Below are 24,460 nucleotides of genomic sequence, written 5' to 3' on the forward strand. Positions count from 1 at the left end.
ATAAATAGCACATTTTGGTGGTAGAGGGGACAGAGAGAGAAGTTCTCCTAGGGCACCAATCCCGGAGGAGATGACATCTGAGTTGGGCCTCTAAGAACAGGGTGGAGATGAGGGAAAGGACATGTCAGGCAGAGGGAGCAGAAGCAGTGGGGCAGAGGAAAGTAGAAAACCAGGTGCTTTGGTCACGATAAACTGCCTGGTATTAGAGTTTAGGGAATGCGGCAAAGAACGTGGGTTGAAGGGCCAGATTTCACGTTGTCTTGAATGCCAATCAGACCAATTTGGAACAAATCTACAAGTTATGCTCAGAGCTATATTTTCAACAGGTGAAAGACAAAGACAGTATGTGCATTTGCTTCCCCATCACAAAATAAAATCAGCTCAATCATTTCATATTTATATTTGTTTACATACACGCATTCATTCTTAATGGTAGATAAACAAAGTGATGGTAAAAAACAAAAACAGCAACAACAGGAAATGTATCACAAGTAGAATTCTTCAAACTTAGGAGTTTCCTACATATTTACATGTCATTTTATTCATTGGTCCATTCATCTTTTCAAATAACATTTATTAACCACTATTTGCCAAGCACTCTGGAACTAAATGGTAGGCAGAACAGACCCTCAGGAGCTTGGAGTAGGCCACATGTACAGATAGTAATGAAGTAATCACATATGAATACATAACTGTAAACTGAGAAAAGTGTTGTAATTAAAAAGGAAAGGAATAGTTGAGTTGTTAAGATTGGTCAAAACTTTGGCAGAGGTTCCTCTCAACTTAGTGCTTTCCCTCTGATCTCTAATGTGGCTCCTCTTTCAAAACTTCCCTGTGAATTTGGTCCTATCATTTCACGTCTATGGGTCTCTGTCTACCCATCTGAAAAGTTAGGCTGACCCAGAGAGCATTAACAACCTTGGAGGCTATGAAAAAAATGTGTGATGATCTAATTTCAATCAGACTAGAGAAAACACATACCCATACCCATGCAAAAAATGAAAAAAAAGAAAAAAGTAAGAAAGGGAGAAAAATAATATCCAAGGATCAAGGATGTTCATTCCAGCAATATCTATAGCAGCAAATAATTGGGAATAGACTATATGTTCATTTGTTGGGGAAGGGATGCATAAAACATGAATTCTATACAGCAAATTAAAAGCTATGAACTAGATTCATATACAGGGATGATTCTAGAAATATTTTACAATTTGTTCAGTATGGACCCTGGCCAATCCAAACAGAAACCCAAATGGTGAATTCATAGGCATCAACATGGAAAGATCACAAAAACATAACACTGAGTGAAAAAAAAGTTACAAAAGGATAAGTACAGCATGCTGGCATTTATAAAAATCACACAAAGCAAAATTATATACTGCCCAGGTATTCATCGAGATGAGAGTAGAAGAATTAAAAATGGAATACAAAAGTATACATTAAATTCAGGGTGTTAGTTGCCTCTGGGTAGGAAGGAAGGGGAATGGTACTGGGAGGAGCAAACAAATGGGATTTCGACTTTATCTGCAGTGTGCTATTTCTCTTACAAAAAGAGACTTGAAGCAAACATAACACAATTTGAATAGGTGTCAATTCCAGGTAGTACACACATACATGTTCTTTGTTCACATTATTCCATGTAATTTTCTGAATTAAAAAAAGAAACAACCCTAAAATATTGCCTCAGAAAACCAGTGTGAAATTGGCTTAGATGTGAAATTATCAACATAAATTTCCCTAGAAGTGCTCCTATTCAGTGGGCTCCAGAGAACTGGACTGGGTCTGAATCTTCTGTGACAACCACTTTGTGTTCCTTGACATCACTCACCAAGGGTTGCTTTAACATGCCAAGTGTCTCCTCTGTAAATTTGCTAAAACTCAAATGTCCCTCTCTCTTTCACTTCTTTGGATGATTCTGGCTTCTAGGAACTCTTGGAAAACAGTCTCATTTCTCTTTACAACAGTGAGACACCGATCAAAATTAAGCTAAAACCCATGGCTGCATTGTGACCTACAATTTCAAACAGCAATGTTTTTTACTTTAAATACATTTTTATTTCAGAGAAATTTTACATTTACAGAGAAAATGCAAAGATAATATAGAATTCTTGTACACGCTGCCCTCAGTTTCCCCTAAAGTTAACATCTTCATCACTTCATTCTTGAAACCTCAAGTAGACGAAGTTAAGTTGTTTAATCAACTTTAGAGAATCACAAGCTGTCAATGCTGAGCTAGCTTTAGATTAAGGATACCTCTTGGGACCTCATTTTATCTAGTATTTGAATGTTGGGTTTGACCATGGGTTGTCAAAGCATTTTCTATGGATTTCTAAGGTTCCTTGGAGGGGTCAGCCTGGAGGCTGAGATGTGGAGAAAGTCTGCTTGGTTTTCTCTCCACTGTTTCAACCAGAACATCTTGACTCATTGGTTTTGTGTACTGAACTGCCTTGTAATATTTAAGAGTTTCGCTGCTTTAAAAACATTGACAAAGTTCCTGTCACCTACCCACCATCACCCCCCTCCAACCCCACCCCCACCTCCCAGGCATCAATGGGTTCTAGGAATACAGTATCAGCTCCCTGAATATCACAGGAAACTTCTCAAGGAGACTAGAGGTGCCAAGAATCAACCATCTCATTGGTTAGGAGTTAGGGAACGTGCTTCAGTTATTCACATCATTGAAAACTTAATACCAAGGAGACTAAGGGTAAAACAGCCCATTTTAAGAGGCTGGAAGATGTTTTCAAGTTTATTTATTTTTCTCAAACACAACTGGGACCAAGTTTAGGCAGACCTGCCAGTGGATTGTGTTACATTTTACAACAGTGCAAGACTTTGCATAAACTATCTATGGCATTTAAAATCCAGGCCAGAGATTCGACATGTATCATTTTGAAATTCTTTCCCCTTGTGTTCTTAGCTGCCCGTCCCCCAACAAAGCATGTGGAGCACATCTCTGGGGTAGGGGAAAGGGGGAAGAGGGGGGTATCTCTGCATCTAAAGCATTCGTAGTCAGAGAAGTCTCTGACATGAACAAAGCCGTCATTGCTTAAATACAATTTCCTCTTATCTCTTCAGCTCTATCAGCACTAGACAGGGCTTTAGAGGAACATGCTGATGTTATTTTATTCCTCTGTTTTCCTATTTAGTTTAGTGTTTGTTTCAGGTTGGCTGCGATCCTGACCAGGGACGGTCAAAGCAGATCAGAGAGGAACAAACAAATCCAGCTGAACCTTTGCCCAAAGCCCCAGTTGATCTTAAAATCATCTATGTTCCTGGGGAGGTGGAGGGAGGTCGGAGGGGAAGGGGGAAGCAAACACCCACAAGCCTCCTGTTTTTATAGACATTGCATGAATTTGCTAATTCAACATCATTTATCAGGGGTGCATGGCATGCCAGGCTCCGAAGCCCTGAGAAGAAAGGAGCTTTGCCCAAGGCCACAAGGTTGGCCCCTAAAAAAACAGATGAGACCCCAAGGTGACCTATTCTAGGGGGATGCTCTGTTTTCATCCATCCATACTTTTGCATCCTCCAAAAAAGCAAACACATCTGCAGTGTAGAGTTTATCAAACATTTCACAAGGAGACAGTATGGAAAGTTACATCACACACTCCTCTAGGACTCTCAAGCTCTCCCTACCCTCACCCCAAATTCCTCTTCACTCATCATCTCCCTTCCTCCAGTTTCTTCAGGGTCACTGGCTCCAGCCTACCTAATCTCACGGACTCCTTCCCAGCTCCTCCCCTTCCCAATTTGCACCTTTCTCCAATCTCATGCACAGCCATTGTCTTCTCTCAGATTCTCAACTGTTGCACATAAAAATCCTGATAATCCCAGAGGGCTCTACCCAGACCCAGTCAGCAGAGATGTCAGGGGATTGACTGCACACTGCACTGTTCCAACGAGATGAACAAGATCTGTTCCCTCCCTTCAAGTCACTCATATTCTTGTGGAACATAAAGGGGAGAGCTTCTAGGCTTTGGGTTCCCCTTAGTAGATAGAGAGGGGGTCTCCGATAGCTGAAGCGTATTCTTCTGCCTTGACTAAAAGGATACATTTTAGAAGAAATCCATATAAAGTTGCCAAGCAAGAGCAGATGCGGTTGGGTTGGCCAGCACTGTCACTTAGGGCCTCTCAGGGTTGGAGGACGGATTACCAGCAGCTTCTTGACTATCTCATGGACAGAAAACTCACTGCCATATAGATAGATAGTCCACTTTACCTTTGGACAGCTCTTTCCAACAGGGAGACACCTCCCTGAGCTTTCTCTTGTATTTTCCTCTAAGTACCAATGTCTGTAAGCTTTCTTAGTGCAGAGTTTTAGAGTTAGAGGGAGCTTGAATAGACCATCTATTGAGACTCTTCCCTTTTCCAGGGGTGGGGTGGGAGGATGCCTCGCCCAATGTCACACAGCAAGTAAGTGGCAAAATTGTGACAATTCAAAATATTTCAGCTCCCAGTGCTGGTGCATGTTGCTCGCCTATGTTCTCCGTCCTCTTGATTGTTGTATAGAACCATCTCCAGTGAGACTGTTCCCTCTTCCCCCAAGAAATCATGGCAGAAACAGCAGAAAGCACTCCTGGTGCCCACGCTACTTTCGTCTCCAGGAGCCCAGCCCTGGGTCTTCTATGAAAACTGGGCTGGTCACTGCCTCTTACCTTTGTCTTAACATCTGCAGTAACCAAAGGGCAAGCAACTACTTCTCTCATTGGCTCTGAGGGCAGCCATTCTCCATCACCTTCAGAGTCATCTGTGCTCACTTCAAGTATGGCCCGTGGTTAATAAGAAACCTGGGTTAGCTCTGGCCATGTCACTTACTGGCTGAGCCTCAGTTTCCCCATCAGTGAAATGTAGAGGTTGGACAGAATGCCCCTCAAAGGCCCCAAGAGCTTAAAGGCACCCACAATAATACTGTCTATCAAGGATCTCATGCTCACAAATCTTTTAATCCTCATGTTTCTCTGCAAGTTTGGGATCATTATCCCATTTTCCAGATGAGGAAATGAGGCACAGTGATTTTAAATAATTCACTCAAGGTCCTACATCCAGTTGAGCATCTCAGCAAGGAGTTGGGCTCTGGTCTCTCTAATTCCATGTTCTGTGCACTCAGTCATGAAGACTGAGCTTCCTCTGATGGAGAAGGGGGCAACAATTATTGTTCTCTTTGCCCCTAGTCCCTCCACCCTCACTCCCTGCTCCAAATGGTCTCCATAATTAACTTTCCACAGTGCATGAGTAATCATATCTTCTTGCTACTTATGAACTCCTCCACGGTTCTCCACAGCCATGGGATGGAGCACTTCCTAGACATAGGTTACAAAGACCACCGGGAACTGGTTTCAGTCACTCATCTACCTTCATTGTCAGCCACTCTCCCTTCCCTCCCAGCAGGCAGGTCTACAGTGGTGTAGACATGTATGCAGTGGTGCTCCCTTCTCCCTGGACGACTTTCCCTCACATGCCCTGGACACTGGACCCCTCCCCCTTTCGACGATGCTTGTGCCCAGCCTGCACCCTCCCTGTGGACTGCCCTTCCCACCGTCCATTTTGTGAAATACTACACACACACTTCAAAGCCAGTCTCAAATGTCACCCCTCCTCAGAAAGCCTTTGCCCACCTCTAGGCAGAGTTAATTGCTCTCTCTTACAGGTCCATATAGTTCTTTACATATACCTCCATTATAGCACTTGCCAAGATGGATTATATTTGTTTCGAGCCCAGTCTTACCCCTTTAAACTCTGAAGAGTTCCAAAGTGAGATCCATGTATGACTCCCTAGCAGATTACCAAATCCGAAGGGTATACTAGATGCCAAGTGAATCATAGTGATAACAACAGCAACACGTATTAGGTGCCTGCTCCGTGGCAGGCACTGTTTTAAGGACTCCGTAGGTACTAAATCATGCAATCTCCGCAACAATTCTGTGAGCTAGGTATAACTGCTCTACCCATTTTATAGATGAGGTGGTTGAGGTTCAGGAACTTGCCTAAGGTCACATAACCAGTTAGTGGTGGAACCAAAATTCAAACCTGGCACAGATTCAGCCCCTACTCTTAACCCTGGATGTTAAAGTCAAAAGGGTCTGCCTACATATCTTCCAGGGTGGTTAAGAAAATGCGTATATTTCTGCCAGATGGATATCAAATTCCAGCCACATGGAGGAGAGACTCAGGATTTCTCCCTGTTGCCTTCTCCTGGAACTCTTGAAACAGAAGCTGCTGCAGAAGACAAAAGCAGGCCCCTACAGATCTGCCTTGGGGCAGAGTGATGTGGAAGAAAGAGCCCTGGATTGTCAGGCAGTGGACTTGCTCCTTAGAATCGACTGGGTTGCTCCCTTTCTCTGGCCTTCACCCTTCCCATCTGTAAAAGGATAGAGTAAGATGAATTAATCTCCAAAGCACCTTTCAGCTCTGACATTCTGTCACCTTTTCCTTTCCAGCCTCTTCTGGCGAATGCTGCTGAAGAATTTTGACTTGGAAAGTAAGTGTAAAACAAGTGAAGAAACAAACAAAACCACACTGTGCACCAGGTGAGCATCTTGTCTACCTCCAAAACTCATGGATCCCATTTCTCAGATACTCTGAGGCTGAAGGCTAATTTTACAGCCACCTTTCTGACTAAGACAATCAGCGGAGTAACAAAAAAGTTGACTGCAGCCATTCCTGCTGTGATGTTTTGTTTTGTTTTTGTTTTTCTTTTCTTTTTATGTCTGCAATTGTATGCTGCAAAATTGCTGGTGGAAGTTCCTCCCCAGGGGATCTGAGGTCATTGGATGTCTGAGCTGGGAGGGTCCTGGCCCTCACATTTTCTAGATGGGGAAACAGAGGCCCAATGGGGAGGAGAGATTCCGGCTAGCTCTAAGGCACAAAGAGAGCTCCTCTGTGATAGGCTGGGATGTCAGGTGGTGACTGTGGGTTCCTGGTGTGACAGAAGCAGAGGCCTCTGTGGTTCCAGGACTCGGGACCCTCGTCCACTGGAGGCACTGCCAGCAGCTCCCTCTAGCACCCGCTTCCAAAGCCCCCTCCTTTGCAGAAGACTGCTTTCAATTAGAGGAGTTAACGATGTCTTGCTTTCAAAGGGTTTTTTAAATCTGGTTTATCTTCCACCCACACACGATGTACACAAAGGCAGGGAGACAGAGGGAGAGCAGGGGGAGTGGGAGATCTGGTATTTTCCCACACAGGGGAGATGCCATGAGGTTTCTATTGAGTTTCACTTTTGCAAATTTACATGCCCATTTGTCAATCAGGGAAGGGAGGAAATACTCCTCAAACCCCTAGCCCTTCCTCTCCAATTTCCTCTTTCCACCCAAAGGGACCTGAGAATCAGCCACATAGAATAAGAGAGGAAAATGATAAATCTGCAGTCACACACATGTGCGTGTGCGCATACACACACAGACACACACACACACACCCTGCAGGCAGTGTTTCCCAATTTTTTTACTTAGGCCACATTTTAACCTCAGGCTTGCAGGTCCAGTGCCAAGTTATTTCCCCAAGAATTGCAAGGCTGCAAGTGGAATGAAGTTGGTCCCTTGATGTGAATGGCTGAGGTCTGGGGGCCGTGGAGGCTTCTGGAGGGAAAGTCTGCTAGGAGGTAGCATATCAAGTCAAGGCTGTAAAGGGCCTTGGAGAAACCGGGATGCAGAATAGCCCAGGTGAAATAACAACCACCTCTGTGAAGCCTGCTTTGGCCCTGCCTTATCAGAACATGTGGCTGCCTCTTCACTGCTCCCATGGGGGAGAGGAAAGGAACCAACTCCTACAGAGAAACTCTCAGCCAGGATGCTGGCCATGCAGCATCTCATTTTACCTTCATCATATGTCTGAGAAATAAACCTTTTGGTCCCCATTTTAGAGACGAAGAGTCTGAGCTTCACGTCATTCCACCCAGGCTACTCCGCTGGTGAGCTACAGAAGCAAACCCAAGCTACTCTGACCCAAAGAACGGTCTCTTCTCACCCTGTGGCTCGGCCTTCCCATAACTCCTGGTCCATGCCCTTTGTGTAATACACCCTTGCACTGTGGTTTCCTGCCTGTCCGTTGCCTCTTCATGGATGGCCCCTGAGAACAGTGCTTGGGCCTGATTTATCTCTTCTTTTCATCGGCGTCTAGTACAGATCACTGGATGGGACTCATCCAATGTTGCTGATGTTGAATTGAGGTGACTTTTCCAAGGCTATACATGGGGTTCATTGATGACATATTTGGCCTAGAAGCCTGGGCTGCCATAGGCCCAGGCCATTATGGAGATGCTAGTAATGGTGTGATTTGGGGAAGGCACCAGGAGACCCAGGATCCATTCCCAGACAATGGAAGGTGCTGCAGCCAGATGCACCTGTCACCCAGGCCCACATGAAATAGGAGTGCAATCAATACGATGATGACGATAGCTGGTTTCAAAATGATTTCTTTCATTAATATAGTGCACTCCAGAGATCATTTGAATCCATTATTTCATTTAATCCTAAAATCACCCTGTCAGAAAGGTATTAGTATTACCCCCATTTCCCAGATGAGAGACTGAGGCTGATGGCTAGCAGGAAATAAAATGGTCCCGTGCCCACCGGACCAGGAGAAGGAAATGGTGGCATCAGTGCTGCCATTCCCCAGTCTCTTGCCTGGGACAGACATCATTAATTAAATAAATCATCATTAATTAAATTTAATTAAATCACTGCAGGGAGCCATGCACAATAGGTCAGAACTGGCCTAGGAGATGAACCCTATTTGCAATCCTTGAACTTGGCTATTAGTGCCTTGAGGGCAGGAATGGAATAAAACAATGAACTGATAACAACAATAAACATGCTCGCCTCCTTATTATATGTACATCAGGCTCTCTAACAGGTACCTCACAGGCATGATCTCAAGTAGTCATGGAATGAACAAATGCCACCTAAATGTTTCAACTGCCAGTCCAGGGCCCCTTCTACCAGTGTATCACTCCAGACCTTCCCTTCCTGTGTGCTTCTCCCTCCAATGCCCATCCCTAACCTCTCCTATGGCCCTTATTCTAAATTCACTCACTGAAATAGAACACTCTAAGGGCTATAGAGGGTTAACAGATACACAGCACACAACATACACACACACACCCCTCCAATCCCCTCCCCAACCTCCTTTTACACACTTAATAGCATGGGGTGGGGGGGGGGGAGGCCTGGCTTTCTTTTACCAACCATTAGAAACAATTATCACTTTCCCCAGGCCCCCAGCGCAGTGTCCCCTTTGATGCCTGCCTGAAAGAGATAGAATGGAGGGGGAGGGGCAGATTGCCTTTCTTTCAGTTGCAGGATTTGTTATTTGGCATAGACAGACAATCAAGCAAAGAAGCATTTCCTGCGCCGAGCGGGTATGTGGAGAGACACCTCCTCCCTCCCTGAGCTCTGGAAATAGCAGAAGACCTGGGGCCTCCAGGAGCGCCTTCCAGATAAGATAACTTGGCAGCTGATGCCCTCCAGCTCTAGGCTTGGCTCTGGGGCGATTAGCACCTCACTGCCCCCAAGGTCTGTCCCTAACACATTAAGCATTTCACACTCCTTAGGGGCCTAATATCTTCCAGGCCTGCACCTCCAGGCATATCTGAATCCTGTGATTTGGGGTGCAGAACCCCTGCCCTGCTCTGATGAAATGATTAGGAGAAAAAGCCTAGGCTTTCAACTGGAAGGGGCCAGAGAAACCATTTGACAACATAGTCTTAAATTAGACATCATAGACTATTCTACAGCATGCTCATATTTTTACAAATGGGGAAACTAAATATCTTAGAGGAGAAATGATTAAGAATCATAGAATTCTAATGCTGAATAGGATCTGCTCATTCGAATTGCTTAATGTTACAGGTAGAGGCTCAGGACAGAAACCGGGCAGCTCAACATTCTCCAGAGGGAAAGGCTGATGCCAAAGTCTGAGAGCAGGTGCCAAGTAGGTTAGAAAGCATCCACGAAAGGGGAGCAAGCCCAAGTGTCTTCTGTGCCATCACGTTCCGACCATCTATTATGTTCAACCATGGAATCCTTGCATTCCTGTGAGGCAGGCACTGCCATCTGCCTCCTCACTTAGTCTGCAGATAAAGAACCTAAGGTTCAGAGGGGATAAGCACTGTCAAGGCCACACCCCTTGGGAGTGGTGAAGTCTAAATTTGAACCCTGTCTGTGTCACTCCCGAGTCTACTTTCTATTCCTGGTCCTTCTATGGATGAGGAAACTGAGCCCCACCTAGGGCAAGTGATGATCATAGCGAGGGTGGTGATGGTAATCGTGGTGGTGATAAATACCCAGAGGTTTTCAGCCATCCCTGTGAAGGGAAGACTCATATCCCCATTTCCCAGTGGGGAAACTGAGGCCCAGGTAAGGAAGTAATAATCATCACAATAGCAGGGGGCATCATAATTTAAATTATGACATGGGTCATCGATTTCCATTGCATAAAATGTTAATTCTTGCAACTTCACCCTATAGGGTAGATATTATCTCCCATTTTACAGAGCTCATCCCTTGGACCCCAGACAACCGTTTTAGGGAGAAGGAGTGGGCCAGGGTGGGAGGTGGGATGAGGGGGAACTCAGGTTTCTCCAGCTAGCAAATCCTCTAACAAGGGAGAGTGATTAGTGTCGGATGTGGCAGTCGGCTTTTGTGCCGCTGACAACTGCTCCCTTCAAAGGTTTGGCCAGGGCTCATTTCACACGGGGCCCTCCGCAGGCTCTTCCCGTCCCTGTAATTATGCCATTCGCCAGTCACCCAGGCCTGCCTCTGAACTCCTGACCCAGCAGTGAAAGATTTGGGATCTCATTACTAATCTCTTAAGCCACCTAGTCCTCCAAACTACATCCATTTAAGATGGAGGCCAAGGCTTTGAGGGTGGGAGCCAGGGAGAGGGAAAGTCTAGCTCGGGGACTTCTCATGACATGGCCATTTTCCCACTCTGGCTCTGGTGGCCCAAGCCACAGGCCACCTGGCAGAGCTGTCTGGCTAGATATAGGACAGGCCTTGCCGAGGGTCGGTGTTGGGCCTGGAGAAGAGGAGGCCTTCGGATGGGAAGGGCGTCTGGGCCCACCTGTTTGTAATTTCAGGGATTTGGGTGGGAGGGGGTGGGTGAGGGATGAGGCCTGTGTTTGTTTTAATTATTATTATTGTTGTTGAAAAGGGAGGGGAAAATAAATGAGCAGAAACTGCTAACATCTGGAGGCTGCTGTCCAGTTTACATAATCTCTCGTGGCACGGGAGGAACACGGGATCCCCAGCCAGATGGTCCGTGGGTGACTTAGCCGTGTGTGTGCCTCCTGAAGAGCAAGATGCTGACGAGTTAGCAGAGTGGGATGGGGACTTTCTTGAAATTCTCATGGGGTCAGACACTAGGGTTTGGGAGCTCCCAGAGATCATTCTTTTGGAAGGATCAGCTTTTCTTCCAGCCAAAGTTCATGTTTTTCTCTTATATTTTCCCCTCATTCATTCATTCATTCAAAAATATATTTACTTAGCTCTTATCTGCTAGGTTCATTATTCCCATGGTCTATATGAAGAAGATGGATGCCAGAGGGAAAAAGCAAAAAGATAGAAATCCTTTCTCCTAAATAGCTCCTAGACCCAGGGCAAGAGGGTGAAAAATCGAGCAAGACAACACTCAGAACAAAGTGGCAAGTTCCGTGTGAGAGGTATGTGCAGGCTAAGGGAGGGCCATGGAGAAGGAAGTTATCAAGGCAATCTGTGCCTGAGAGCCAGGTCTGAAATGCAAAATCTTAATGTCAAATAGGCTCTGGAGAATAGGGGCTGGAGGAAAAAAAGGCCAGAAAAGTGGGAAAACTGGGCCACCGCTGAGCCATGGCAAGCCCAGTTTCCCACATGATGTCAATAGCAGAGGTATGAAGGATAAAGTTCGAGATGGTGCATCTTGCAGCAAACACAGTACCGAGCACTAAGATTTTTTTTTAAAACACACATTGTTAGCTTTCTGTGTTTCCAAATCTTCTCTCTCTCTCTTTTTTTAACATCTGCATTGAAACCAGTTAATGAAGTTTCACGAATTCTACATCAGGATGTAAAAGTAAAGTAGACTTTGGATCAGATCAGTAGGGCACTGTTAACTTCAGCCAGGATATTTACTCTACTCTAGATCGGAACACAGAGATACTGACATCATTAGGACAAAACAAAAGCAAAAAAAAGGAGGTAATGCCGGCTCCAGATAAGAATCCTGAAGCATTGTGTATTTCATTTCAGAGCCCAGAGGCATCGGTTTGTCGGTTCTAGAGTAGGGCTTAGAGCCCTGAAACATTGTCACGTATAGACCAGAACACCAAGACACCATCATTCTGGAAGAGGGCAGGGAAATGACATCTGCTCTAAACTTCAACACCCAAACACTGCCCGGTTGAGAATTTGTTACTGAAGACTAGGGACATAAGCCCAGTTAGTTCTTGAGTGGAACTGGGAACTGCAGCCATCTCTGAAGCAAAACACTGCTTGGTAGATTGAGTCATGTCCCCAACAAAGAAATGTTCAAGTCCCAACTCCTAGTCCTCTGGGCAAAATGGGACCTTCGAAGATCCTATTAAGACAGGACAAAATGAATCAGGCTGCCCCTTAATCCAGTATGAATGGAGTCCTTATAAGCAAAGGAAATTTGGACATGGGCATAAAAGCCACAGGAGAAGACAGAAAGAGACAGCTTGCTATGGACGGCAAGCCACCACCAGCACGCTACAGTCTCTGGAGAACGTGTGGACTGCCAATGTCTTGAATTTGGACTTCTAGCCTCCAAGTTGTGAGTCAATAAATTCCTGTTGTTTAAGCCAACCAGTCTGCAGTATTTTGTTATAGCATCCCTGGAAAACTAAAACATGCTGAAACAAAGAAATCCCCACTACTCAGCTCAGAGCCACTCAGACAAAAGGACTAAATCTTAGGAAGCCTCCAGACCCTTTCTGGCCCTGATCTGGGAGCCTCTGGATGTTCATGGGTTAACCAGGAAAGGGGTGACAACATTGATGCTCAGGGCCCGGTCACCAAAACCCTTGGTGAGGAATAGCTGAGCAGTGGCTAATGGCCGTCTTGACCACACTGGTCTATTCAAGAAAGGTCAAAGGAGTGATTTTTCACTTAAAAACATCTGTGTGTTGAAAGAACAAGACTTTCTCATGTTCATAAAACTAGGAGTTTCCAGGTTGTTTTTTTTTTAATTTTTTTTCTCCTCTCTCCCTTCCTTCTCTTCTCCAACTTTCTTAATTAGGATCTGTAGCTTCCAAGTTGTGTCCAGGATTAAGTAGCAGTCATACCACCTACAGGGAAGCCCACACGATGCCAAGATGATCATAGAGGCTACATTTGTCCCTGGGTTCTGCTCTTTGAGGAGCAAGGGCTGGAAAGCCCTGTGATTGGCTCAGCTCTCCTTGCTTTTGAAGTAGGCCCATTCTGCCTGGAACATGCATGTTGAGCAATAGAATGTGAAAAAATAAGGCTGGCACCAAGTCATGCAAAGCCTTGTCTGCTACAGATTTGGATTTTATACACAATGGGGAACAATAAAAGAAAGGCTAACAGGTGAGAAGTCACTGGGCCCAATATTTCCTGTGAATTATGGAAAATATCCTCCAAAGGCAAAAAATCCCCCAATGAGGATTCATGCAAACTTAAGAGATTTAAGACATCATATCAGGAAAAGATTAGTAAGTCATTATCTCACTCTGGGAAAGAGAGAAATGCTATTTAAAAAAAAATTCTTAGGGGAGGTGGTGCGGTATAAAGAAAAATGTACAGGCTATCGATCCAGCCAGAATTGGATTTACTCCTGTTCCGCCACCTTTTGTGGGTCTTTGCTTCTCCATCTGTGAAATGGGGATACAATTCCTACTATGCAGATTGGTTTGAAGGGTTTAATGCAATAACTGAACTAAATGAATGTAGCTTGCACTTACTGTATGCCAAGCAGTACGCCAAGTGCTTTTTGTGTGTTCTCTTGTTGAATCCTTACAATCATCACTTGATTTTCCTGTTTGACAGGTGAAGAGACTGGGGCCCAGAGAGGCTAAGAAGAAATGGCAGATCCAAGGTATGATGTGCGCTGTCCAGAGAGTAGCCACTATCTCCATTTGGCTACTTAAATTTAAATCACTTGAAATTAAAAATTCTGTTTTTGAGTCTCAACAGCCACATTTCACAGACCCAGTGCTAACATGTGGCTAGAGGCTGCCATGAAGGGCAGTGTAGATACAGCACTTTTCCATCACAGAAAGTTATATGGGACAGTGCCAGTCTGGAGGCCAGCCTCTCCACATTGACATGATTCTGCCTCCTCTGGAATGGAAAACTCCTGACCATAGCTCTCTGATGCATGCCAGTTTAATCTCGTTCCTTGTATCATACCAAATAGATATTCCCTTCTGGACCCCTTGCTGCCAAGCAGCTGCACTGCAGACACGGGCCTCACCCAAGTGGCATCCACATTCCAGAAAGTGGTATCCTGCCAGCAGACCAGATCTCCCCCAAGCCTTTTCCTCCCTCAGCGGTCTCTCTCCCAGGATGGAGAGAAATGCAGACATTGGCCAAGTGTCCCCTTCACCAGCTGCTCCTGTGAGTCCAGTTTGAGAAAGGGTCCTCGGGTGGGCAGGAGCCCTGGGGGAAAGCTTTGCTGGACTTTCCTGGCACAGAAGCTTGCCTCAGAGCAAGTTATCCTTTCTGAGTCCCTCTCTCTCTGGAAGACCAACATGCACAAATGCATTAAGGACCTCCTGGTACTTGGGCCTGGCTGAAGAATTAGGGTAGTTTTAAGAAACCTATGGCTGGGGAGAAGAGGCAGTAAAGAGCCCTTTTCAGTCTGGTTCTACAGATAACACAACCAGACTAATTTAAAATGTAAGGTTGGGGATAGACAGTGGGGGGCAAGGGGCTTAAAAAACAAACAGAAACAAACATGCACGCAAACAAAAACAAAATCCTGCACATGGCCAAACCCCAACTCCCCTTGAAACCCCATATTTTGGACCTGGCTTGAGAAAGTTTACTTTCAGACTTAGAGAAATGAGCATGTGGTTTTGGGGACAGAACTCAATACCACCGAAGCAGCAGTCTCAGCAAGCTTGACTGGCTCTTGCTTCCTAAGTGCATTTCAGCCTCGGAGTGTGATCGCTATTTACATTTTTTACATGTTTCTTGGGTACAGAACATGAAACTAAATTACACAGCAAAGGTCATGCTGGCTAAACGCCCACACCCCGGCTTACAACAACAATAAAGATGAAAAGAAAATGAAAGACCAGAAAGGAGAAGAGCCTTAAGGGAGCCTGAGTGAATGACAGGGATGGAAGGAAGATGTCTGTCCATCCTGGAGCTGGGGGAGTTAGGAAAAGAGGACATGGAGAATAAAGGCAATGAGAAAGGCGCGGGTTGGGCTTGGTCAAGGAGGGAAGACAAAGGCCAAGGAATCTTCCAAGATGGGCTGTGGAGTCGGTTTGCAGGGTCATGTCTGTTCTCCATGGAGAACCAGTGGAAGCAGCACCAAACCACAAAGGCTTGTTCTTAGGCTTCAAGTCAAGAAGTCAAGAGTCAAACATCAAATGAGGAATGAAGACTTGCTATTCAAACTGGGCTCTTGCTGCTCTGTATGGCACCTTCCCTGGTCAACTAATACCTGTTTGTTGGGTGCCTACAAATGCTAGACCCCACCCCCACCCCACCCCCACTGCGTTCCTCTCTCACAAATTCTCGTTCCTCCTCTAGACTCAATTTTCTTGTCAATAACATGCCTTAGTAGGGATGTGAATGGACATGAACTGGATCTCCACTAAGAGGGAGGCTTGTACCACACACTATATATGTTAGCTCATCAGATCCTCATATCCATCCCAAAGATAGTCAGCAGGCCCATTTTTCAGATGAGGGAAACTGAGGCTCAGAGAAGTGAAGTCACTTGCTGAAGTCATACAACTAGTTAAGGAACAATGCTCAAACCAGATCTTTCTAGTTATAAAGCTTATGCTTCGCATTTGAAACAATATCCACCCTACAATATTTTTATTTCCTTCAAATGCCCAATTTAAAAGAAAAATAATTTCATAGTGAATGTCCCCCTTTATTTAGAATCACCCTTCCCTCTCAATGTATATCTCCTCAAAGTTAACGCCATTTCTTCACGTATCACAGCACTTTGCCAACATTGGTCTTTATTACTGGAAGTCCCTATTCCAATGCCCCCTTTTTCCCATGGAATGACTACCCACTGTTTGGGGGCAACAGTTGCCTTGTTCATCTCAGTATCAGCCCACTGCTGAAAATGATGCTTTGGATATACTAGGTTCACAATAAGATCTGTTAATTTTTAATTCAATATCAGATTCATTTTATAAAAGACAGGAGATTGAGCGGTTCAGGGAAGTTGTCTAACCAAAGTCAAATCTTAATTAAGGGCATCAAAATAAAGAAACTCTCAAAATCTCTCCCTGCTTAGATTTATGTATTTTTTTAAAAAATCCACATGCTCCTAACTGGATCCCTTTGTTGATGAAACTTCACAGCTAGAGGGAAATATGTGCTTAAAAGTCTATCAGTTACTACCAGAAGGAAGGTCACATTTCTGGATCAATTGTGTCACTGTTGACAACCACTTGTGATAGAGGTGCTAGTACTTTACAGTGAAGAATTGAGGGCAAGGAGAACTGATTTGCCCAGCATCCCACAGTAGTAAGTGTTGGACTGTGGAATTGAACACCGGTTGATCTGACTCCAAATCTCATTTTTATTCTTTATGACTCACATCACTTTAAGTTTTTCAGATTGTATCCCAGGGCCTATCACAGTATCTGGTACTTTATAGGTTTAAATAAATACTGAAGAGTGAGTGAGTGAAGGATGGAGGGAAGACGAGAGGGCAGGATGGAGAGTCATGGAGGTACATGTACCAGGATCTTGTAGCATTCCGAAGATTTAAAGTCCCTTCCAGCCCAAGAATCCCCGTGACAAATTTGAGTTGTTTATAGTGACCATCTCAGGGGGCTTTGTTTTGATCCTGGTGCTGTTTCTTGCCCTCCTGGGGGATTTGGGGGTGCCCCACACCAATGGGACAGGCTGTAACAGACTGTGGTACTTTGTGTTCTGTCTCCTTAGATGACTTGCACATGTGCTCTTGAAAAATTATTCAGAAACCACCAGGAGAAAGCGGATCCCTTGGGTATTTTGGAAAACTGCTTGGAATCTTCTCTGATATTTCATCGTGTTCCCTTCCCCTCTCCTCTTTCCACCATCATCAGCAGATGCTGTCCCATTTCACTAGTGAGAAGAGCTGACTGCTTTGCTGAAGGCAAGGGCAGGCAGAGCAGGGAAGGAAGGGACAAGCCTAAGAGGTGACCTCAGTACTGGGTCTTGAGTCCAAGATTTCACCCTGTCCTTCAAAAACAGTGTCATTTAAATAACACTGAGGAATTGCTTGTCAATGCAAAGTTCCTGGGCTAGGCTGCTTTAATGTAGTACTAGTAGTTTGGTCTAAGCAAAGAACATAGTAGAAGAAAGAGTGGCAGAGGCAAGCTGGTTCATCTCCTCAAGACTGTTTCTCCATTTGGAGAGGGAAGGAGTAAGACTTCCCTGTCGAGATGTTGCAAAATGGATGGGAAATAGCAGCCTTCCAACCCCTAGCATGGGGTCTAGTACATGGGAGGTGTTGAACAGATGTCACTCCCCTTCCTAAAATGAACATCTGACCCTGTAACATCACCCCCCCCCCCCAAAAAAAAACCTTCAAAACTCCCCATGGGTTCCTCACGTGCATGGGCTTCTCCACAGCCCTGACCTTAGCAAAGTGTTTATATGCTCCTATACTCTGTAGAATTTGCAATATCTGTATCTAGATATTAATATGGATGTAAATACATTTCAAATGTAATTGGTCAGTACCTGTGTCCTTTGTGCTCCATTTTCCCTACCACAGACTTCTTCCTAAGACAAGTGGTATCAGAGTTGCTAAGGACATTTTGAAGATCCGGTTAACGGAAGTTTGAATTGAGGAGATTAGATAGACAGACAGACAGACAGATACAGAGTAAGTCTGGACTTAGTCGGATATATGTATTGGTTCATAGTTGCTTCTGTGTATATTAATTTCAGACTGACTACCCCAGGAGAGGAGTGGTCTAGAAATCCTTTTGCCCGCTCTGCAAACTCACTGGACTCCATGATAGGAAGGTGCAAGTCTGTAAACTGTCACTAGATAAGCGTGTCCTATGGTGCTGGGCACTGAAAGAATGCAGAGGGTGGAGGGAAATGTGGGTTGAAACGGCCAGGCACAGAAGTTTGTCTGTAGAAAAGTTTACAGAGTCATGTTAGACAATTAATTAGTAACACTATAATTTTATTTTTCAGTGTATGAGGATGTTTGTAACATTTGTCAACTTTGGAAATTTCTAATTCTAAGTGCTCTCTTTTCTCATTCTAAATAAATATTTGTGTGTGCCCCTAATTATAAAACAGACAAACCCCCCATGGTCTTCAGAAGAGTCTAAATTCTGTTATTCTTTATATGCCGTTCACACACACCTTGCCTTGGTTTTTCTCTCCCTCCCCTTCTCTCCCTGCCCCTCCGCATACCCCTGCCTTGCCTTCTGATGTTCCCTGTCTCTGACATGCTTTTCCCATCAACTCCCCTCTCCTGTCCCCCAGCTTAGCCACCAGCTTAGCAATCACTTCCCCAGCAAATATCTCCCTGCCCTCCTCCGGCTTCCCCTGTCTGAATACTTTCTACACCCTATCACAAGTTCTTGGGGAAAGACTTCTTAGACTTGAGTCCAGAGAGCCTAGCAGGTGTCTAGCCCTTGCTCTGGACACAAGGATGAAGAAATCAGAGAAGCATGGTCCCTGCTCCCCAAATTCAGACTTGGCAACTAGCCAAAAACAAAAAACAAAAACAAAAACAAACAAACAAAAAAAACCATGCACATCGTCCTTTGATTCTGCTGTTACTGACAGTTCAGATTCCCGTGTATAGCACATGGCTTGTGACATAACTGTAAATTTAGCAGTTTCCTCTCCCATCTACAATTGTCCTATTTGTGCTTTTCTTCCTTTTTCTCCCATACCCCAGAAATAATTAAGCACCCCCCCCCATCTAAGAAAGATTTTTATATTTGGGGCATATCAACTTAAGACACTTCCTGTGCTTCTTCCATATTTCCAGATACATATTCTAAAGAACTCTGGAGAGGGAAATGCTTAACCTAAGAGAATGGATGCCTAAAGATGGAAATCTAAGGGGCATGGCAGAAACTGTGGGGGCAATATGAAGGATATTGGAGAGAGCGGACTTCCACTTTCTTGGTGTCCCTTAAATGCAAAAGACACCAGCAGCCCTCCTAGGTTGTTCTCACATGTTAGCCCGCGTAGCAGGTGTGAGACCCTCCCCCTGCTCCCAGCCTCCCATCAGGGACACAATCCCTTCTCAGCTCTTGGAGCCTTAGAGTCTCAGTCTGTTAAGTGAAAGCATTGATTCCTATTTTTGTAGGATTATTAGAAGGATTCAAGGAATTTGGAGCAGGGTCTGGATGAACTTGGTAAATGTTATTTGTATAAAGTGTTCTGGAACTTCTGGGAGTGGGCAAAGGACTTTTTCCCATCCCCACACACTGACTCTCACCCCTTTGGCTGAGTAAGCCGATAGCAGCTTAATCTGAAATCTCACACCCGTGGATCTTTGGTTATTATTTCCAAAGGGACTCACCCCTCCAATGCAAGGGTAAGCTCCTTGAGGGCAGCAAAAGGTCCAGTAATTTTGGAGTTTCCCAAAATGCCTGATATAGTCTGAGTAAGCAGGTGACACTTGCTAACATGACCATGTTTAACTTGACCAAACACCGAGCTTACACCGTGTGTGGGTGACTACGGCCAGCTCTGGGGAGGGGGTGTGAAGCGGGGGCCTGACACGCACGAGGGAAGGAATTAACCTTTGCACCACCCAGTTAGTGAAAAAAATCTAGTGCTAAGCGATTTGTCTGCATTGACTCCCTTAATCTCCACAAGGTAGATACTATCGTTCCCACTTTCCAGAGGAGAAAAACAAGGTTCCCAGAGGAGAGATTTGCTCAGGATTCCTAAGTTGGAAGTGAAGCTCAGTGGACAGTCGGAAGTGCTTGAGTTCCCCTCACCCGCGACTGCCCATGCTGTCTACCTCATCACAGGCGTCAGCACAGCGCGCAGACATATTTCTGTTTAATTGATCAAATAAATAAATGAATTCACGCATACAGTGTTGTAATAAAAGACAAATTATGATTTGTATTTTAATAGAGGCACAAGGCATTGAGGCCAAACCAAGGAACCAGTAATAGCAACTCAAAGTGAAGTAGCAAAGGACCAGCATGTCTAATGATGGGTTGTTGGAACAGAAAGTCAAAGACCCAATTACAAGGGAAGCAGAGATGCCTAGTTCTCACCTGCCTTCTAATGTGGGGATCTCCTTTACTCCCTCACCAGCTCAGCCTGAACACCTCCAATGATGGAGAGCTCACTACATCACAAGACCACTCTGTCTCACCGTGACAGTTCTCATTTCTTAGAAAAGTTTTCTCATACTTAGAAAAGTAGTTAGCCCTCACAACTACTGCCCTGGAAATGCTTAGTCGATGCTTTACCCCCAAAGAAGTAAGCAAATAAACTGGTTGGTTGACTGAAGGTCTGTAATCCCTAGGAGAGTACTGTACATTCCAGACAGTCTCTTGGGATTTCCATTTCCTCCTTAGGCCATTACAGAAGGAGGGAGATGGCTATTTCGATAAGAAGAAATAAGCTTCGGTAGACATTCTTGGGGTGAAAATGGGATGAAAGAATATCTACATCTCATTTTGGCAGTCTTTGGTGTAAAGCACTAGAGAAGTGCAAAGCATGGAGACAAAATGAGAAGAAGATGAGATCTTTGCAAGCACTTAAAGCCAAATCATTTCTGAGGTTCCCAGAAGAGAAATAACTTGCTTCTTTCGGTTCATTTCCATTTTTGTTCTGTCTCAGGAACTTCTTGATTCCAGCTGGTCCGAGAAGGTGCATGGCCAAAATATCCTAAGAATGTCTCTTATTATAAGATGTTCAGCCCAATTTGCATAACGAGGAAGTTTTGATATTTCTGATAACATTTGGCTCTGAGACTCAATGCTCAGAGTGGAGTAGCTTGGCCTTAACCAAATTTGGGAATCCTGTTCGTGAAGAATGGATGAGAGAGACTGGAAACCATCAGAAGTGGTGGACTTATCCAAAATTGAAACCAAAATTATAACCAATATTCTATGTAATATAACACTTAGATAGCACAATGGCTTTTGCCTCTTCACAGTAGTCACTGTGAGAGCCTGCAAAGTTATTCCATTAGGTCTGCTCCTCTGGACAGAAATTCTCACACCTTCTAAGTCTTGCACAGTGACAAGGTCAGAGACCAGGTCTTTCACTTCTTTGGTTTTTCCACAGGCCCTACCTCAGGGCCAGGCACGTGACTCCAAAAGGCAGAGAGTGGAACAAAACTGGTTTATAAACAGGAAATGAAAATAACTGCGGTTGTCTCAACACTCTTCACGTCAACGGAGTGTCGCAGTGAACTCAAGGGGATCATGGACTAGAATCACCTTGGCAATGAGTAGGGGCAGCCTGGATTTGAAGGTGTGAGCCGTGACTATGGGTCTGCTAGTTGAGGATCCAAGCCCCTCATGGGATCTGAGTAGTGATACCCCTGTCCATCTGTGATTCTTTTTGCTTGTTTCCCAGTAAGGTTTCTAGTAACCCAGTTACATCCAGTTTTGGAAGATGACCTCATATTCCCAAGCTCCCAGTGTCATCTTCCACGTGGTCCTTCTAATCCTGGATCCTCCACTTATGAGAGGCAGCTTTGGGGAAGCCACTCCACCTCTCAGTTATACCAGGGTACGTAATAATTCTTATCTTGAACAATGGTGGAAGACTGGCCATAAGATGTGTCAAAGTGGCTGGCAACATGGCCTATTTGTGGATGAATTTTCATTTACACGTGTGTGTATGTTGGAAGAGAGAGAGACAGAGAGACACAGAGAGACAGAGAGAGAGAGAGAGGGAGAGAGGAGGAGAGTACCGACTGGCGTTAGAGGAAGGTAGGAGATACACAGTGCATCTTCCCACCTGACTCCTAAGCCCAACTTCTAAGAGCCTCCCAGCCCCTCCTCTCAAGCCATCAACAAATTCACTGGAGGCCCTGACAGGGTGAAAATTAACCAGCAGCCTCCTCTAATCATTATACAATATAATGAAGACCACGATTACACTTCCTCCTCCTCACTTGTGGGAAGGCAGCAACGTTTTCACTTCAGGAAGAGCCTTTACTCACAGTCATGCAGGCTTTGTGTGCATGTGCGTGGATGTACGTCTGTGTGCGTGTGCATGTGCATGCAAGTATGAAGGGGGTGGGGGCTTGCGGATGACTTCCAGGTATTTGCTTTCAGATGAAGAATTTGGGAGACTTCTGTCCTGCCACCCTTGAGGCTGTGTGGCCCTGCCTCCCGTCTGCACACCTGCCCCTCCCCTTGACCCTGTATTCTCCAGTGAGCTGATCTCATTATGGCAAATTTAGTTACAGCTGAAGTCTCCTTGTAACAAAGATTATGTCCAAGCCCAGAGTAATGGAACCTAGTCGATTTCATTAAAATAAAATTGGTTACAATGAATAATTCAATAGGATGATTTTGTTTCCTCCTCTTCTCTTTGTAGATCGAGCAGCTAGTATTTATAATGGTTTTTTAAAATTGGATTTTTGTTTCCGAAGATATAATCACCCATAACTCCTGACAACCCTCCTCCTTACAAGACTGGAATAATTGCATTCACCGAGTCCCTTTTCAAACACTAGCACTGGAAATTCTTTCTCTCCTTTTCTCACATTAGTAGCAATAACCTTGGGTGTTTTTTAAGCACAGCTGCTACCTCAACTCTTGCTCCTGTGAGATTCTGGGTGCATTAATAATTCCCTTGACTGAATGATTTTTTTTCAAAAAAGAACAACAACAACAAACCAAAGACATTTCTAGGAACTGAATGTTAGTGTTGAATTTTGCATTCTGGGCTCCACTGGCGACCTGCCCTGTTCCTGCAGCAGAGCATTCTATGTGATAGAACATTTGCTCTCAGTGTTGCTCATTTGCAGGCAGTAATGTATATGCAAGTGAATGTGTTTGTGTACACGTGTATTTGTGTGTCTATGTGTGTGTGTTGTCCATATACAGTCAATTTCCTGAGTGCCTAATCTTATCTAGATCTTGTGCTTGAAGATGAGGAGACTAAGAGGAATGAAACTCAAACCGGTATTCAAAGAACTAGCTGCCTAATTGGGGAGCCAGGCACACAGACAGATAATTAGAGTTTGTGTGACAAGTGTATCCACAAATGAGTGCAGCAAGTTCGGAGGTGGCAGGGGGTGGGGTGGGGAGGATGAACTCCATTCATTCATTCATTCATTTGTTCATTCACTAGACCGACATTATTTATGAGACGCATCAGGAAATACCATGTTCCCTTTCTTTCTACTCTCCTTAGGGCAGTCAGAAATACATGCAAATGAATAAATAAAGGAACTACTGAATGTAAACATAAGCAAACAGATGAATGAAAAAAAAAAAAGATCAAATAAACACTATAATAAACAAGGTGGACCCACCTTGGACCTCACCCAATGATTTTTCACTGGGCACGAGAAGAAGGTCAAATCTCTCTTTCACCTGCAAACCAGGACCCTGGTCACAGAGTTCCCTGACCCTGGATCAGGGAAGCAATATTAGAGAGTCATAGCTCATCTGCAAGGCCAGGAGGTGGCTGGCCTCAGAAATGGCTGCTAGACCAGGTTGTTGGAAGCACTGAGTCGTGTCTCTGGGAAATGGGAGTCTCGGAAGAAGGCAGGTGCTTGCTCAGCCGGTTAATTGGAAAGGGGGCTCTGGGGACTGCATGGACATCCCCAGAATCACATGAGCTCTGGTGGCCTCAACACTCTCATTCCCTCAACTAAACTGGCAGGCCCCTAGGGAAGAAGCAAGGAACAAAAATAGTGCAATAGGGGACTGAGGAGTGAGTCATAGCTTCTCGGAGCTGAGAAGGCCCTTGGAGATCTCCAAGCTGACTGCCCCTATTCTAAAGGTGAGAAAAAGTGAGTCTCAGAGAGGTGAGGAAACGAGTCCAAGGCCACACAGTAATGTAATGGTAGAGTTGCCATTAACTCACAGAACAACCCTCCAAAATGGGACTTCCCAGAAAGAATTTATTCTTACCTACTGAATTCCAGCAGCATATCCAAGAGGGCATTCTTTTCAAAAATATGAATTATAATAGGTAGAGAAATAAGAGGACAGTCATTACTCCTACATTTCATAGCTTATCCCTGACAAATGGTACCCACGGGCCCTGGCGCTACTTTTGGTTAAAGATACACTCAAGTAGGCAGGTCCAATGACATTGCCCTTTAGGTGCATAGCAATGATTGA

The 24,460-nt window shown here is 44.8% G+C and overlaps 1 protein-coding gene across 1 annotated transcript in view; it reads right to left on the bottom strand.

The window, feature by feature from the left end:
• PAPPA (pappalysin 1) overlaps positions 1-24,460 on the bottom strand; it is a 244,209-nt gene that overhangs the window by 71,884 nt on the left and 147,865 nt on the right. The window lies entirely within an intron of this gene.

The sequence above is a fragment of the Choloepus didactylus genome, chromosome 10 (genome assembly GCF_015220235.1).
Source record: "Choloepus didactylus isolate mChoDid1 chromosome 10, mChoDid1.pri, whole genome shotgun sequence".
Taxonomy (NCBI): domain Eukaryota; kingdom Metazoa; phylum Chordata; class Mammalia; order Pilosa; family Megalonychidae; genus Choloepus; species Choloepus didactylus.